Source organism: Corvus hawaiiensis, chromosome 1, assembly GCF_020740725.1.
Source record: "Corvus hawaiiensis isolate bCorHaw1 chromosome 1, bCorHaw1.pri.cur, whole genome shotgun sequence".
Classification (NCBI taxonomy): Eukaryota; Metazoa; Chordata; class Aves; order Passeriformes; family Corvidae; genus Corvus; species Corvus hawaiiensis.
Genome location: NC_063213.1, coordinates 40,546,985 through 40,563,419, shown reverse-complemented (window position 1 = coordinate 40,563,419; position 16,435 = coordinate 40,546,985). Strand labels below are relative to the sequence as shown.

The window sequence follows — 16,435 nt, the reverse complement described above, 5'->3', positions numbered from 1 at the left end:
TGTTTCTGGGACTTTGGTATTATCTATTGAATTCACATCAACCCTTGTCATCTGACAGGCTACTAAAACAAGATTCTGCTCAAAATGATAGAAGTGACAGTCATACAATGCATTTCATTCCTGCTGAGTCCTGTTATATGGTTAGTCTGGGGAGATCTGGATCTTGCTTCAGTCTTCCAAGGGCAGTCCTTTGGAAGCGATTTGCAGAATATGTAATTGTGCCCATAAATCCCTCGCTCCCCCCTGCAAATAGGGTAAAATTTCTGTTGCATCCCTACTGTGTGGAGGAGGCAGCACTTTTTTTTTTTTTTTTTTTTTTTTTGGCTTGTTCCCTCCTTTTTCAAACCCCAGCAGTTGCGGTGAATTCCCTCTGCCGCTGGCTGTGCTTTCCTTCCTCTGCAGTGTTGTTATGTAGAATTGCTTCTGTGTTCTGTCAGTATTTGACCCCTTCCAGCTGGCAGTGAATTGAAGAAATTGTATGTGTGGACCCAAACTCTGCCCTCAGCTACACTTGTGGAAACCTGTGGCATTATACGGTTGGCTTGGAAAGGCTTAAGAAATCCCATGAGATCCACTCTGTTGAAAGTTGCTCTGTAAATGTTAGACAGGGCTGTTGTTTTTGTTCTAGTACATTTTACTTTAAAGCTGTACTTGAGCTGCAGTCGATGATACTGTTTCATAACGTTGGAAAAGAGGGACGGATTTGGAGTATGAGATGTGCTGTCAGTGGAGTTTGTCACTGAAACTGTCATAGCTGGGCTCCACGGTAGTGTCTGTGCTGCGAGGAGGACGTGCTCAGTGGCCTTCTGGTTCCTGGCAGCGTTCAAGCCACTGGTCACCATGCACCCGTCCTCCTCAAAAGCCCGATCTCCTTTGGGAAAGAACCAGGGCCATCTGCTAGCGGGGCTGGCAGCAGTGATACCCAGCACCCTGAGGCATCTTGGTGGATGTTGACCTTGCGCAAGAGTGAGTCCCAGGCAGCAGAGGATGTTTCTTCTGGGCCAAGAAAACTGTGTTTAGGTCTGACATGTTCCTAGCATCATCCAGTATGGAGGCAGCACAGGGCTGAGGAGCCCTTTTGGTCTTCAGGCTCTGGGGAAGCTCTGGGGAGTGGCCTGTGGTGGTGTAGCTGAGCACCCTACGACCGTGAAACAAAGTGTACATGGAGATGTATGTTGGTGTATGGATGAGCCCATATGATCCTTTTGCTTCATGTTTAGTGCAGAACCACAGGAAATAATGTTCAGCCTGTAGGCAGATACTGTATGGACACAGCATCTTTGACTCATGCTGGTCTTTGCCAGTGTGGAGGATTCTTCATGCAACTGGTCCACAGATAACCAAAGAGCTTGAATAGTTGTATAATTCTTCTTTTAAAAAGTGTTACAGTGATAGACCCGAGCAGACTGAAGTTGCAGTCAAAAAAGCCGTGCCCTGAGTCTTTAATTCTTGGTTTCTGTGTCTTGGGATCCTATGGAGACAAGGAAACAAATTATGAGATGTGGGGGAGGTAAGCAGAAGATATGATGACAGATATTATGCACACCTCCAGGACTGTCGTTGGGTATTTTTAATCTACTTCTAATTTTTGGAAAATTTTCAAAAAGAAGAGTTCTATGTATTTTTTCCAGACTGAATGGAAATTTTGCCATTGGTTAATATAGAAAGGAAGTCGGAAATGCTAGAATTACATGTGAATTATTTATGTGTCCAATTTGCTGTTGTGAATGGAGGAACAAGGGTCTTAAATGCTGTTAATAAATACTTAACAGTACTTAAATACTGTGGATTTTATTTTACTGGCTGTGGTTGTAGCTGCAAGCCACGTAGCCTCCAGAGGTGACGTGGTGCCATGCAGTTTAAGGGCACTTCTGGAAGGGTGGAGGGAATGTGCAAAACCTTCATTGCTGGGTAGTCAGGTGACATCTGGATGTTTTATCGTGTTAGCAGAGAAAAGTGATATTTTTCCTTCAAGTCCTAAAGATGAACAGCTTTATTTATGTTTCCTCTGGTGTGTCCAGAATAGAAAAAATAATAGAAAAAAAGTTACAATTCTGTACTACAGCATCTTCACATTTTTATTCTGTGCTTCCTATATTCAAGGGATTTCCTAGCAAGAATAGAAACATCTGCAATAGCAGCTCCTATTTATGTTCATCTTTTCCAATCAGCATGCAGCCTGAAATAATTACAATAAATGCACTGTCTGCTCCAAACACTCACAACTTCCATTTATTTCAGGCTTCTTTGCTTCGGAAGTCTGAGAACATAATCCTTCATTCTGCTCTGCTTCATCTCCTTTTCATGAATTTATCCAACAGTATCTTTTGTGAGCTTCATTAACAATGGTCATGCCATAATAAATTACATAAATTGAGAAGTTTTTAATTAAATCAGTTAACAAAACAGCCCCACAAAGCATAATAAATTTAATTAGGTAATATTTTCCTGTAATAAGTTTGCACACGAGGTGTATAATGAAGTAGGCCAGAGTAAAATCTGTAATCTGAAGGTTTTTAGACTTCATAGCTGCAGAAATACTTTCCTTTCTTTTTAAAAAAGGTATTTTTAAAAGACCATGTGCTAAACATACCTTGTTGTGCAAAGGATTATGCAAACTTGGCAGAAAAACAGTAGTTACTGACAAAGGCATGACTAAGAGTATATTTGAACAGAAGAAGGCACATCTTCCAGTTTTTCCCCCTCTGTTTCTGCCAGAGCTGCTCCCCAAGTAAGGGTCATTTTCTCCAGCTTGGCAGTGGTGCTTTGGCTCTGTTTGGTTTGGGTTTTTTTTGTGCTGGGCAGAACTGACAGGTATTTTTGGTCAAATTGGCCAATGTAATTAGTATAAAGAGCACATTCAGAGCTGAGTCTCCTTGCTGGTGCTGTGTGCGTTTAGCTGGGCTGCTTGCCCAGGTATGTGGGAAGGAAAAGTAAGATCAGCCCTGGCTCATGTGTGGAGGGCTGTAGAGCGACTTCTCAGGTGTCCTCTGCAGCTAACAGCATCTGTCTTTGCTTTCTCTTTCCTGAACTTGCATCCAGAAATACTAAGATTGTTATCCCCCACCTCCTACCCTCTTACACAGCCCAGCCAGACTGCTTTCGCTTGGGCAATGCTCCTGTCTAAGGAATTTGGTTCAGAAAGAGGAGCTTTGTTTTTCCTTTATGTCCAGGACAGCTTTGTGACAGTAAATGGTGCTCTGATTTTTGATGGTAAAACCACAAAGGAATTAAACAAAAACCAGTGGGAGAGGACACAGAAAGGAAATATTTAAAATGATGAATATTGGTTTGCGTTTTTCCCAGACTCTTCTGTAGTCACAAAGAGCAGTGCAAAGGGAGTACACTGGTACATCACATTTACTGTTTTGGTTTGATGATGCATAAAGTCAGAGTCATGTTTTGTAATTGTCTTTCACAAGTGCAAATGAGTGTGTATTGAAGGTTGTGAAAAACAGTTACCAGTATTTGTTATCTCTGTGAAGCATCCTTTTGATATTTTAATTTGGGGCTGATTTAGAGAGACAAGTTTGATGTCAGCAACATCAGTTTACAGTTTGGAGTGGATCTCTGTTTTTTTGAGCCCACTCATACTGTTTACCATCAAACTCTGAAACCAGGGATCAGGACTTTTGGACATTCTGTGAAAAATACATAGCACTATGTCATCTGATTTGTGTGTGCATGTAGTTATTCTGCTATCTCCAAGGGATATGTAGTATTTGACCAGGTGAGGTCTTTTGTGAAGATGGAATGGCAACTTACCTGAGCTGGTGTATAACTCCTAAAACTCACCAGAAATGTCACAAAGTTGTGAGTGGGTGGATCTCTTACAGTTTTCTGACTCACAGAGTACAGTTAATTGTCCACCAGAAGACATTATAAAGCATTTCAGTGTGTCTATATATCCTATCTCTCTCTGTTCCTGCCTTTTTACAATTGAGAGTGAAGCACCTGTAATTCTAGAGAAGGTAGGAGGGCATAAAGTTTATGTAGCAGAAGCACATCTATTTTACAGAAAATGTCACACTTAAATTTTAGGGTTCTTCCTGAACAGTTTGAACAGATGCCAGACAGCACTCCTAGGCTTGTAGGGCATTGCACAGAAATCATGACTGTACTACTTTGCAGAATTCGAGATAACTTGTAGCATATGTGGTAGTCTGGTGGTAAAGAGGGACACACAGGTCTGGAGAGCAAAACAAGGTGAAAGGAAAGAGTTACTAGGAACAAAAAGTAGGGGGGAAATTATTGCACAGAAACAGAGGGGGGAAATCAGTGAAGGAATTACAGGAATTAAAATGTGAAGTGTTGGCTGAGAAAAGCAGCTCACTAGCAGTCACTTGCTAGGGTGAGAACATTGTATGTTCAAGAAGAGATTCAAGCAGATCTTCCCCAGAGGTTTGTAAATCTTCCATGTGAGGGACCTTGGGATGAGCAGGAAGACACTTTGCCTCCTGAAGTGTTGCAAGTTAGGTAGCTGCGGCAGAGGAATTTTCTAATAGTATCTGGAAAAGAAGGTATTAGAAATTAAGGTCTTGATGACAGGAGTATGTCAAATTAATGCATGATGTATTTTTGGAATTATACAATGTGTCATAAGCCAATTTTGTTCCAGGGGAAATGTGACATCTTCTCCCTTGTGAGTGAGGTTTCCAAAGGGCTGAAAAGCAAGGAAAATTGGAAAGCAAAAAGTGAAGTTGTCAGGTGGAGAAGAAAAGCATCGCCTGTGCTGTTTAAATTGTATAAATTGGTGTTGATGTATCCTGCTCCTCAACCCCTTCTGATAGTTCTGTGTGTTTTGGCTACTAGACCTGTTTTCCATTTTCGGTCTGTTTCAGGACAATAGATTTTACCTTGACCTGTGAAGCCAGTCTTACCCTTTTGCATAGCAGTGACTTCCCAGGAAGCAGAAACATAAATCTGTACTGTTGCCATGAAATACATGCTGTGCCTCACAGCAGATCTGTTTTTTAACTCACAAGAATGTGTTCAAGAGGATTTTGCTGGGCTGCTGAAAATATTTGAGCTGCAGTTTTACATACTGTATTCTTGTTTCTTCTGTTTTCAGGATCTGGACTGTTTAGAAAGGAAATGTGGAGTTAAAATCTGCAATCTGACATGGTCTCCCTTTTCAGAAAAACACTTTTTCTGGCATTCATGTTGGGAAAGAAGAGCCATCCTTTCCAAGGCTTTTGGTATAGGTATGAAAATGTTCAAAGAGCTGACAGTTAGTAATTATTATTCATTGGTGCTCCTTTGCTTCTAGTACAGTGAACATATTTTTGAAGTAGAATTAAATCCAGGTCTCTCCAGGGGCTGTTGGTATTTTGCTAATGCTAAATTAAAGCGTGCCATGTGCTGTGCACTAGAGGTGGTCAGTGGTGGCTTGACAGAACTTAACTGTGTGTGTGGCCAGGGTGCTCTGAGTCACTGCGTGGTAGGTGTGATGCAGCCGCAGTCTGGTAGGAAGTCAGTCTTTCAGAGCCCATTGTGTTGTCATGAGCAGGAAGGAGACATTCCCAAGCTGCTTTCCATCCTGCTTGCAGGTTAGGTGATCCATCTCCTGGAGTGGTTATCCTGCATTGCCAATTTTTGTTCTTTCTGCTTGTCACTTATCCCTTTGCTTTTTCAACTCCCAAGCTGTAAATACTTAAAATGAGAAACTAATTAGAAGCCATGAAACAGAGATGGAAGCTGAGCTATCTTAAAAAATAACTAAGTGAAGAAGCAGGTCCAGATTGGAGATGAAGGGATGTAGTCTTTATAATCTTCAAAATTATCTTCTTATTGAGATGTTGAATCATGGGTTTGGAGGTATCAATATAAAAATTTAGTAGTATTCAGTCTTTGGGACATGTTGGTATATGTTGGAAGTTCTTATATGGCACTGCCCTTTTTTAAGCACTCATCCTCTTAATACATTGGTAATATTTTTCTTGATGAGGTCCTCACCCTTCTCAGCCAGACACTTGGAGCATGTTCTCCCTGCCCAGATGATGCAGTCAGTGCACAGAATGTTGCAGCATGGCTGGGCTGAAGTGTTAGCAGGAAGAGAACCACCACAATGAAACCTGTGAATTGTGCACCTGAGCCAGCGGAGTCACTGTGGGGGGAAGTTTCCTGAAGAACTGAGCTGAAGGTCCTTTGCCCAAGCTCTCCTTCTTCCCACTCTGTTTTCATTCTCATTGGGGGCTAAACTAGCTCAGGCAATCTTGCAGCAGATGTGGATAAGGTTCCCTGGAGACGGTAGATACGATCTCTTGTAGCATGCAGTAACTAAACGGGAAATAAATGGGATGCAGTGCTCAGTGAGGTACAGGTGCAGGTAAAGGATTGTGGGGAAAATCCCCCTGATGTGTACTGCACCCACAGTGATCCTCAGTGGTGCCTTGGAGCAGGGAAGGAGAAGGAGCTGTGGCTGCCACTCAGTGCAGGTGCTATGGTTGGTTAAATGGAGACAGAGCAGAAGAGTTCAGGAGGAGAGAAAACATCTGAAGATTCTTAGGGCTAGCATGATATTTGGGTATTGCTTTGTGGAATGGTGGCATTTTGTTAATTTATTTTGTAATCTGTGATGACAGTAAGCTGAATATTGAACAGCTTAAATCTAAGCAACTGTCATTTCATGCTTTAGTGAAGAGGGAGTGGGTGAGTGAGATAGTAGGGGTAAATTGTTAATAGGAATGAAACCAGTATGTGCAGCTTTCTCTGAACCTGCCTACCTCTTTTTTTGTGTAATATTGAGCAGCTGGGGCTGTGCTATCTCAGCTTATCATCACTAATCACGCTATAGATCTCTAGGGATATGTTTTACTCTCAGTTGATCTGATAGAAATTTAAACTTATTACCTAGATTACTTGCATATAGATCAGCAAAACCACATAAACAGATTTTGAGCCTTTTTTTTCAGTGTGGTTCACGAGATATACTCTCATTTTTTGAGAGTGCTATCTTTGTCTAGTCAAAGAAGAAACCACTTGCACTCAAAATGAGAGAGCATTTGCACTATTGCCTTTTTTTCTTCATCAAGAAAAACTGTTCTGCTTTTAGTAGAATTAAAACTAATGGAGTTCACCGGAAATTAATTAAAATTATTTACTTTGTTTAAAAATGACATTTTCCTAGTCCATATGCCTACCTGTAAGAACTTAGGACACAACTCTTGACCAACTTAGTTACAGATGTATATGCTGCTGTAATTGAATTCTTAAGCTGTTTCAAACATTTTTCAGGGAGATTTTTCCCTTTCCTTGAATTCCGTGGAGTTTTTCTCTCAAGTATCCCACTGGTGACCCTATATATGCTTTATAATGCTAGGTTAGGTAGGTCTGTTTATGAGTTGCCATTCTAGGCTGCTCTCTCCAGAGATGTAATTTAGAACCTGGTGTTTCATTCATTACTATGCTTACCTTGGTCTGAATCTATGATTCTGTCTGTTGCTTAACTTTCAGACTGATGACTCATTCCTTTGCTTCATGGGATTGCTGCATGTGATCTTACCCCCACTCTGAGATGAGCTTTGGGAGTGAGCTAACAAGAAATGTTTACAGCATTCAGCATAAATCACAATTCCACAGAGAAACTTACTTTACTGGAAAAAAAAAGGAAAAAAAAGGGTTTCTGTAACTTGGAGGTGAACCTATACCTAAGGAACTCAGTGTTCTCCCAGGTGGTCAGTGACAGGACCAGAGAAGATGGCTGTGGCACCTGGGGACATGCTTTAGTGGTGGACATGGATGTGGCCAGGTTAACGGTTGGACATGATGATCTTAGAGGTCTTTTCCAGCTTCAGTGATTCTGTGATTTTAAACCAGTATTTTAATAATTTATCTGTTTCATTATGACTCCCTTGAGTCTTGGTATATGCTAGAAGATGCTCTCTGCCCCTTTCTAGCCTTCATGAGAAGGTGTGCAGAAGCAGACTGGTGCTTCCATTCAGGAGCAGGGTGTAGCAAAACAACCTGTGGGAATCCATGTAAAGAAAGAAATCTTAGTGGGATGTCCATTGTATTTGCAGGAGTTTTCTGCAGAAGAGCAGTTCCCTGCATGCCATGTCCCCGCATGACTTAGCAGCATCCTGTAGGTGTGAATGCCTGTCTCTTCAGAGCAGGATATGCAAAAGATGAAGAGATGGGTGGTGGAGGTAGACATGGTGACTAACTCTTTATTCCTGGAAGTGCACCCTCTGCGTGGAGGACGGCATTAAGTGTGTCCCAGATAGGCTTCTTACACTGCGTCATTGCTGGGGAGCAAGCCATTTTCCCCATGGATTCTGTACTTGGCAGAAAGCTCTGCAGGAAGTGGTAGTGTGCCTCCAGATTCAAACATATCAGCACTTGCATATTAGGTTTGTTCTTTATTATCCACCTTTTTTTTTCTGTTCTGTGGCACGGACTTCGGATACTGCACATGATAACTTTGCTCCTGCTGCCATGTGGTCCTACCACATGGTGAAGGAAGGATGTTCAGACTTGAATTATTTTATCTCACAGAATCTGTCAGTTTTACATTGCCACTTCACTTTGGTTTCTTCCTGGTATCTCTTCTGGTATTTTTATTTCATTTTTAAAAAATCAAACACTGAGTTTAGGTTGTTACCATGAAACTGGTTGTTCTTGTTTCCTACTAAAAGATAATTAGTGAACTGAAAGAATTCTCAGAGTGTAATTCTGCCTTTTTGGGGAGGCTGGAGAATTTGCTTGCACCAATCTATCTGCTTTGCTAGGTCTATGAAGACCAAAAGGTTTCATTTCTCTAGGTGATTCTAACTTGTTCATGCTGATTTTGAATTATATTGCAATAAAGACTTGTCATGAAATTGGAGAAGTACTTTTATGCTCAAGGAAAATAAATAATCTCTTTCCATATTTAGGTGCAAGTCTCAGCCAGCTCTCTTGCTGATGGTAACCTTTAGAACTAACCTGGGTTATTGTATGTGCAGAGGGCAAACAGTGAAATTATACCAGGCAATGTTTTTGTGGTTATCATTTGTAAGGGGTGTCATGGTAGCTAAAGGCAGCATAGAGTTTACATTGGGCACGTTCAACCTGTCTTCCAAATGCTGTGTTCATACCCCTTTGGTGCCAGCCACCTGGGACCTGTTTTCACCTAGTAAATGCTTCTTGTGGCCATTTGGAGGGTCTGCATGACCACAGTCCACAAGATCTTTCTTCAGCCTGGCTGCCAAACCATCTTTGCACAAGTCAGTAGCTAGGTTCTAAGGGTCAAAACTGGGACTTCTTTAAAGTCTGTGTATTAGTTTCCTTCAGAGCACAGGAAAAACACAAAAGAGGAGCGTGGACTAATTCTGTTTAACAGCTTGTGCAAAATATATGTAGGAGTGTAAAGAGGAAACTGTCACTACTGCATCTCAGAAGAAGTAAATGTAAGAAAAATGTTTAGAATTTAGGGAGGAGGGAGAAGATGATGTGCACAGATAACAATGTGAAGCATCAAGTTCATGTTAATGTCCTGGGGTGATGTTATGGAGCTGCTTTATTCCTTAACCATCCGCTCAGTGCCCAAGGACGCTGTGCCTCTAAGATGGACCTGGGGCCAGGGCTGGAGCCAGGGGCTGGAGGGGGCAGTTGAACGGTTCAGCCCAACAGCTCCAGGGGCTCGGCGGGGCTCGGGAGGGAGCGCGCCGGGAGCGCTGTGCTGCTTTTTGGGTTTCTTTGTGTTCTGGCTAGCTAGAAAAGGTTCTGTTGGGTTTTTTTCTTCTTTTTTCCCTTTCCTTCCCCTTGCCTCACTGCCTCCCTTCCCTCCTCGCTGGTCCGGGGAACCTGGTGGGCCTGCAGGGTGGTCCCAGCTGGTCCAAGCCCGTGTGTCTATTCCCTCTCTGGGACTTTGTTGTATTTTGAGGGGGTTTTTTTTATCCTGTTCTGCCCTGTTTTGTTTGTGTGTTAATAAACAGTTTGGTTTCTTTTTCCCACTTTCACTCCTTGTGACCCATTTATCTCATTGACGGAGGAAAAGGGGAGGAACACTCATTCTGGCGTGTTTCCTCCTGAAGTTCTGTCTCAAAAAGCGAGACATAAATTTGGCGCCCAATGTGAGGCACGTAAAAGTGGGAAAAAAACCCCAACAACAACAACATTTTGGTTTGAAGCACTTCGTATTAAGGTACAGCAGTAAGACCATGCTGTTTGATTTATTAATTTTTCTGTGGAACCTAGCCATAAGTACATGTCCACAGCTATGGGCAATCGAGTCCCTGGCTTACACTTTTTATAAGTCAGGAATAAGAATCAGGACTGCCATTTTAATATGCCTGGTGCTAGTGATTTCTTGAAGTTTGACTGAAGTAATGGAAACCATCAAGAATGTGTATGTCATGTTGTTTTTACATTCTGGCCTTGGTAGTTTCCTTTTGGAATGTATTAGCAATTATACCCAGTTTGTTAGGGGAAAAGCAGAGGATGATAATTCCCAGCCTTTCATGTCCTTCTTCCCTTCAGCTCTGGCACGTCACCTTTTGAAAGTGTCCAGTTTCCCCTGGATGTTAAAGATACCACCTTCTTACTATGTTATCTAGCAGGGTTTCTCTGTGTGGTCTCCAGCTTGTCTAAAATAAGGGCTGAGATTTCCAGAGGGGTTGCCCAGACACCTGCCCCAGTTGTAGAAAATCCTAAGTGGTGTGGGGTATGGGAGGACATGGGCCAGACCCTGAAGCAGTTTTCTGAACTAGTAGCCTGGAACTTCCCCCCTGAACAAATTCAGAATCCAGCTGAGGTGGGGAAGTATCTGAAGGAAAACTGCAATAACAACGTGGATGTAAAGAAAAAGCTCATTACCATGTGCTGGGTCCTGGCTAACACTTACTGCACGCTGCTAGATACTGTAGGGCAGAAGAGACAGCCAGAGGAGCAAGAGAATAAGCCTGCAGACACCTCAGTCACTCCAGCTGCAGCTAAAGCAGATGGGGAGCCTAAACCAATAACAATTGCCCCTGTCCAGAGAAAGAAACACAAAGCCAAATCCATTCTCCCAGTGGATGATGATGGGCAGCCAGGACATTCACAGCCAGCAGAGGAAGTGGAACCCGAAATCATTACCGAGTCCCTGTCCATAGAAAGCCTTCGTACCCTGAGGAAGGATTACACCTGACGGCCTGATGAAACTATATTAAGTTGGATGGTCCCAATCTGGGATGCTGCAGGCGATGGTACAGTTCTGGATGGCACTGAAGTGAGGCATTTGGGATCCCTGTCATGTGACCTAAGTATTGACCAAGGGATGACAAGGGGGCCTGAAGCTCTCAGTCTCTGGACACGGCTCTTAAGAAGTGTGAAGGAAAGATACCTGTGCCGAGAAGATCTCCAGCTGCAGCCAAACCCCTGGAAAAACATGGAACAAGGGATTCAATGCCTGAGAGAACTGGCAGTGATAGAGATCATATTCTCAGGTGACCAAGCAATTAGGAGCCCTGACATGGTAAAATGTACTGAGAGACTTGAAACTTGCACAACATGCACCACCAGAATACATCCCTGCTTTAGCAATGATGACATGGAATGACGGGGACAAGACAGTGAATTCTACAGTGAGGAGGCTCTGGGCTTATGCAGACACTGTGCACGGCCCAACACAAGCAAGAATTGCAGCTGTCGAAAAGAGTCTGTCAAAGACCATAGAGAAGATGGAAGATAGGATGGACAAGACTCATCAGAAACTCGGGAAGGAGCTGAAAGAGAGCCTTCTCCAAATCGCATCAGTGTAGACCAGACGCCCTGTTACCAGAAGCAGACATCCCATGGCTAGGGAGAGAAGGTACACCCCAAGAGCTGAACTATGGTTCTTCCTGTGTGACAGTGGGGAAGACATGAGGAGGTGGGATGGAAGACATGAGGAGGTGGGATGGAAAACCAACTTTGGTCCTGGCAGCATGGGTGCGTGAATTGAATGATGGTAATTCTGAGAGAGGGAGTTCTACCAGAAGGGAAGTAGCTCGAGTCTCAAATGATAACCAGGACTAGAGGGGCCCTGCCTCTAGCCAGGGAGAGGCCAGGGAAAATCGCGTCTTTTGGGCAGTGTGGGTCTAATGGGCTGGCACATCAGAACCACAGAAATATGAAGCCTTGGTTGACCCGGGCGCGTAGTGCACCTTGATTCCATTGAGACATGTGGGGAAAGAACCTGTTTCTATTCCTGGAGTGACAGGGGGATCACAGCAGTTGGCACTGCTTGAAGCCAACGTGAGCCTAACTGAACAAGAGTGGAAGAAACATCCTATCGTGACTGGCCCAGAGGCCCCGTGTATTCTGGGCATAGACTTTCTCCAGAATGGGTATTTCAAAGACCCGAAGGGACTCAGGTGGGCCTTTGGAATAGCTGCTGTGGAGGCAGAGGGCATTAGGCAATTGAACACCCTGCCTGGGCTGACCGAGAATCCTGCAATTGGGCTCCTGAAAGTGGAAGAGCAGCGAGTGCCAATTGCCACCTCGACAGTGCACCGCCGGCAGTATCGGACAAATCGAGATGCTGTGATCCCCATCCACAAGATGATCCATGAGCTGGAGAGCCAAGGGGTGGTCAGCAAGACCCACTCACCCTTCAACAGCCCCATCTGACCTGTGCGCAAGTCTGACGGGGAATGGAGATTGACTGTGGACTATCATGCCTTGAATGAAGTGACTTCCACCATTGAGCACTGCAGTGCCAGACATGTTGGAGCTGCGATACGAGCTGGAGTCCAAAGCAACAAAGTGGTACGCCACTATTGACATTGCAAATGCATTTTTCTCCATTCCTCTGGCAGCAGAGTGCAGGCCTCAGTTTGCTTTCACCTGGAGGGGTGTGCAGTACACCTGGAACCGACTGCCCCAGGGGTGGAAACACAGTCCCACCATCTGCCATGGACTGATCCAGACTGCACTGGAAAAGGGTGAGGCTCCAGAACATCTCCAGTACATTGATGATATCATTGTGTGTGGGACCACAGCATCGGAGGTATTTGGGAAAGGAGAGAAGATCATCCAGATTCTCCTGGAAGCTGGCTTTGCCATCAAAAAGAACAAAGTCAAGGGACCTGCCCAAGAGATTCAATTCCTGGGGGTGAAGTGGCAAGATGGACGATGTCAGATCCCCACTGAGGTCATCAATAAAATCACCGTGATGTCTCCACCGACCAACAAAAAAGAAACACAAGCTTTCCTAGGTGCCATAGGCTTTTGGAGGATGCACATTCCTGAATATAGTCAAATTGTGAGCCCTCTCTATCTGGTTACCCGTAAGAAGAATGATTTCTACTGGGACCCTGAACAGCAGCAAGCCTTCGCCCAGATCAAACAGGAAATTGTTCATGTGGTAGCCCTTGGCCCAGTCAGGACAGGACCAGAGGTAAAAAATGTGCTCTACTCTGCAGACGGGAACACGGGTCTGTCCTGGAGCCTCTGGCAGAAGGTGCCTGGTGAGACTTGGGGTCGGCCACTGGGATTCTGGAGCAGAAGCTACAGAGGGTCCGAAGCCAACTACACTCCAACAGAGAAGGAAATCCTGGCAGCCTATGAAGGAATCCAAGCCGGCTCAGAGGTCATTGGCACTGAAGCACAGCTCTTCCTTGCACCCTGACTACTGGTGCTGGGGTGGATGTTTAAAGGAAAAGTTCCCTCTGCCCACTGTGCCACTGATGCCACAGGGAGCAAGTGGATTGCCCTCATAACACAGGACACCTGTATTGGAAACCCGAATCACCCTGGGATCTTAGAAATAATCACAAGTTGGCCTGAAGGTGAAAGCTTTGGTCTCACTGATGAAGAGGAACAAGTGACACGTGCTGAAGAAGCTCCACCATACAACCAGCTGCCATCACAAGACACACGCTATGCTCTTTTCACGAACGGTTTCTGGCGCATCGTAGGGATGAACCGGAAGTGGAAAGCAGCCGTATGGAGCCCCACACAACAGGTTACAGAAGCCACTGAGGGAGAAGGTGGATCAAGCCAACTAGCTGAACTCAAAGCCATCCAGTTGGCTCTAGACATTGCTGAGAGAGAGAGGTGGCCAAAGCTCTACCTTTACACCAATTCGTGGATGGTAGCCAATGCTCTGTGGGGGTGGGTGGGAAGGTGGAGAAAGGCCAACTGGCAGCGTAAGGGAAAACCAGTCTGGGCTGCTGAGGAGTGGAAAGATATTGCCACTTGGGTAGAGAAGGTGCCTGTGAAAGTCCATCATGTAGATGCCCATGTCCCCAAGAATCAGGCTGATCAGGAACACCGAAACAACGAACAGGTAGATCAGGCTGCAAAGATAGAGGTGTCAAAGATAGATTTGGATTGGCAGCACAAGGGAGAGTTGTTCCTAGCTCGATGGGCCCATGATGCCTCAGGCCATCAGGGCAGAGACGCCACCTGTAAGTGGGCACGAGATCAAGGGGTGGATCTAACCGTGGACATGGACCAGGTGATCCATGATTGTGAGACATGCGCTGAGATCAAGCAGGCCAAGCGGGTGAAGCCCCTGTGGTATGGTGGGCGATGGTCCAAATACAAGTATGGGGAGGCCTGGCAGATTGATTACATCACACTGCCTCAAACCCGCCAAGGCAAGCGCTATGTGCTCACAATGGTAGAAGCTACCACTGGATGGCTGGAGACCTACCCTGTGCCTCACGCTACTGCCCGTGACACCATCTTGGGCCTTGAAAAGCCAGTCCTCTGGAGGCATGGCACCCCTGAGAGAACTGAGTCTGACAATGGGACTCATTTCAAGAACAGCCTTATCAACACCGGGGCTAGAGAACATGGTGTTGAATGGTTGTACCATATCCCTTACCATGCACCAGTGGCGGGCAAAGTGGAATGGTGCAATGGCCTGCTCAAAACCACCTTGAAGGCACTGTGTGGGAGAACTTTTTAAAACTGGGAGATGCATTTAGCTAAGGCCACATGGTTGGTGAACACCTGAGGCTCCACCAACCGAGCAGGGCCTGCCCAATCCAAACCCCTGCATGTAGTAGATGGACACAAAGTCCCAGCAGTGCACATCAGGGGACTCTTGGGAAAATCTGTTTGGATTACTTCTGCATCGAGTAAAGGCACACCCATCCATGGGGTTGTCTTTGCTCAGGGGCCAGGTTGCACATGGTGGAAGGATGGAGAGACCCATTGTGTACTGCAGGGAGATTTGATGGTGGGTGAGAACTGCTTGTAATGTTGGAATGCCTATATATATGTTTGTTGAATGTCACTGCCACTGTTTGTATATAGTTATGTATATATGTATAAACGTGTGTGTTTAAAGTTGAAATGTATTAATTTGGGCATTGAGCAGACAGTATGGAATAAGGGGTGGAATGTCCTGGGGTGATGTTATGAAGCCGCTTTATTCCTTAACCATCCGCTCAGTGCCCAAGGACGCTGTGCCTCTAAGATGGACCCGGGGGGGGGCTGGAGCCAGGGGCTGGAGGGGGCAGTTGAACAGTTCAGCCCAACAGCTCCAGGGGCTCGGGAGGGAGCGCGCCGGGAGCGCTGTGCTGCTTTTTGGTTTCCTTTGTGTTCCGGATAGCTGGGAAAAGGCTCTGTTGGGGTTTTTTTCTTGTTGTTTTTCCTCCTTTCCCTCCCCTTGCCTCACTGCCTCCCTTCCCTCCTCGCTGGTCCGGGGAGCCTGTGGGAGCAGCCCCAGCGGGCCCGCAGGGTGGCCCCAGCTGGTCCGAGCCCGCGTGTCTGTTCCCTCTCTGGGAATTTGTTGTATTTTGAGGTGGTTTTTTTTTTATCCTATTCTACCCTGTTTTGTTCGTGTGTTAATCAACAGTTTGGTTTCTTTTCCCCACTTTCACTCCTTGTGACCCATCTGTCTCATTGATGGAGGAAAAGGGGAGGAACACTCATTCCGGAGTGTTTCCTCCTGAAGTTTTGTCTCAAAAACCAAGACAGTTCAAAAAGGGAAGCTATTCAGAGGCAGTTTGGGAAATTTGGGTAGTTTTCAGTGGGCATATTCTGTTGTATCTTGCTACCAATTAACAAGTCTCTTAATTTTTGGTGCATGTTATAGTTTTACCACATACCACTGCAGCTTGCTGACTAAGGCTAGTGAAATTTGTTTTTACTGAGGGTGGGTATCCTCATAGGACATGCATAAAGAGGTTGGCTGATTGTATTTTCACCTTTTGAGAGAGCAGAAATGTTCATTACAAACAACTTGTAAAAAAGCGAAGAGCGTTTCGTTGATAGTGTTATGTGAACACGAATTTCTTGTATGATTTTATATGAAGCAAACAGAAAAAAGCACAGCAATTTACCCCACACATTTGGCTTCCATCAATATAGAAAAATATTTGCTTAAATGAATGCGACTTCCGTTTGGTGTTGTAAGGGAAAATATGTTTACACTTGTTCTCTTCGCCATACTGTTTAATCTTGCTTACTTTATGTAGCCATGTTTGAATATACCATATGAAGTAGTATTTTTGTGAGTTATCTGAACATTTGAATT

General features: G+C 44.8%; 1 protein-coding gene across 4 annotated transcripts in view; it reads left to right on the top strand.

Annotated features, from left to right (window-relative positions):
* Positions 1-16,435, top strand: part of LRRC3B (leucine rich repeat containing 3B) — a 55,244-nt gene that overhangs the window by 15,819 nt on the left and 22,990 nt on the right. The window lies entirely within an intron of this gene.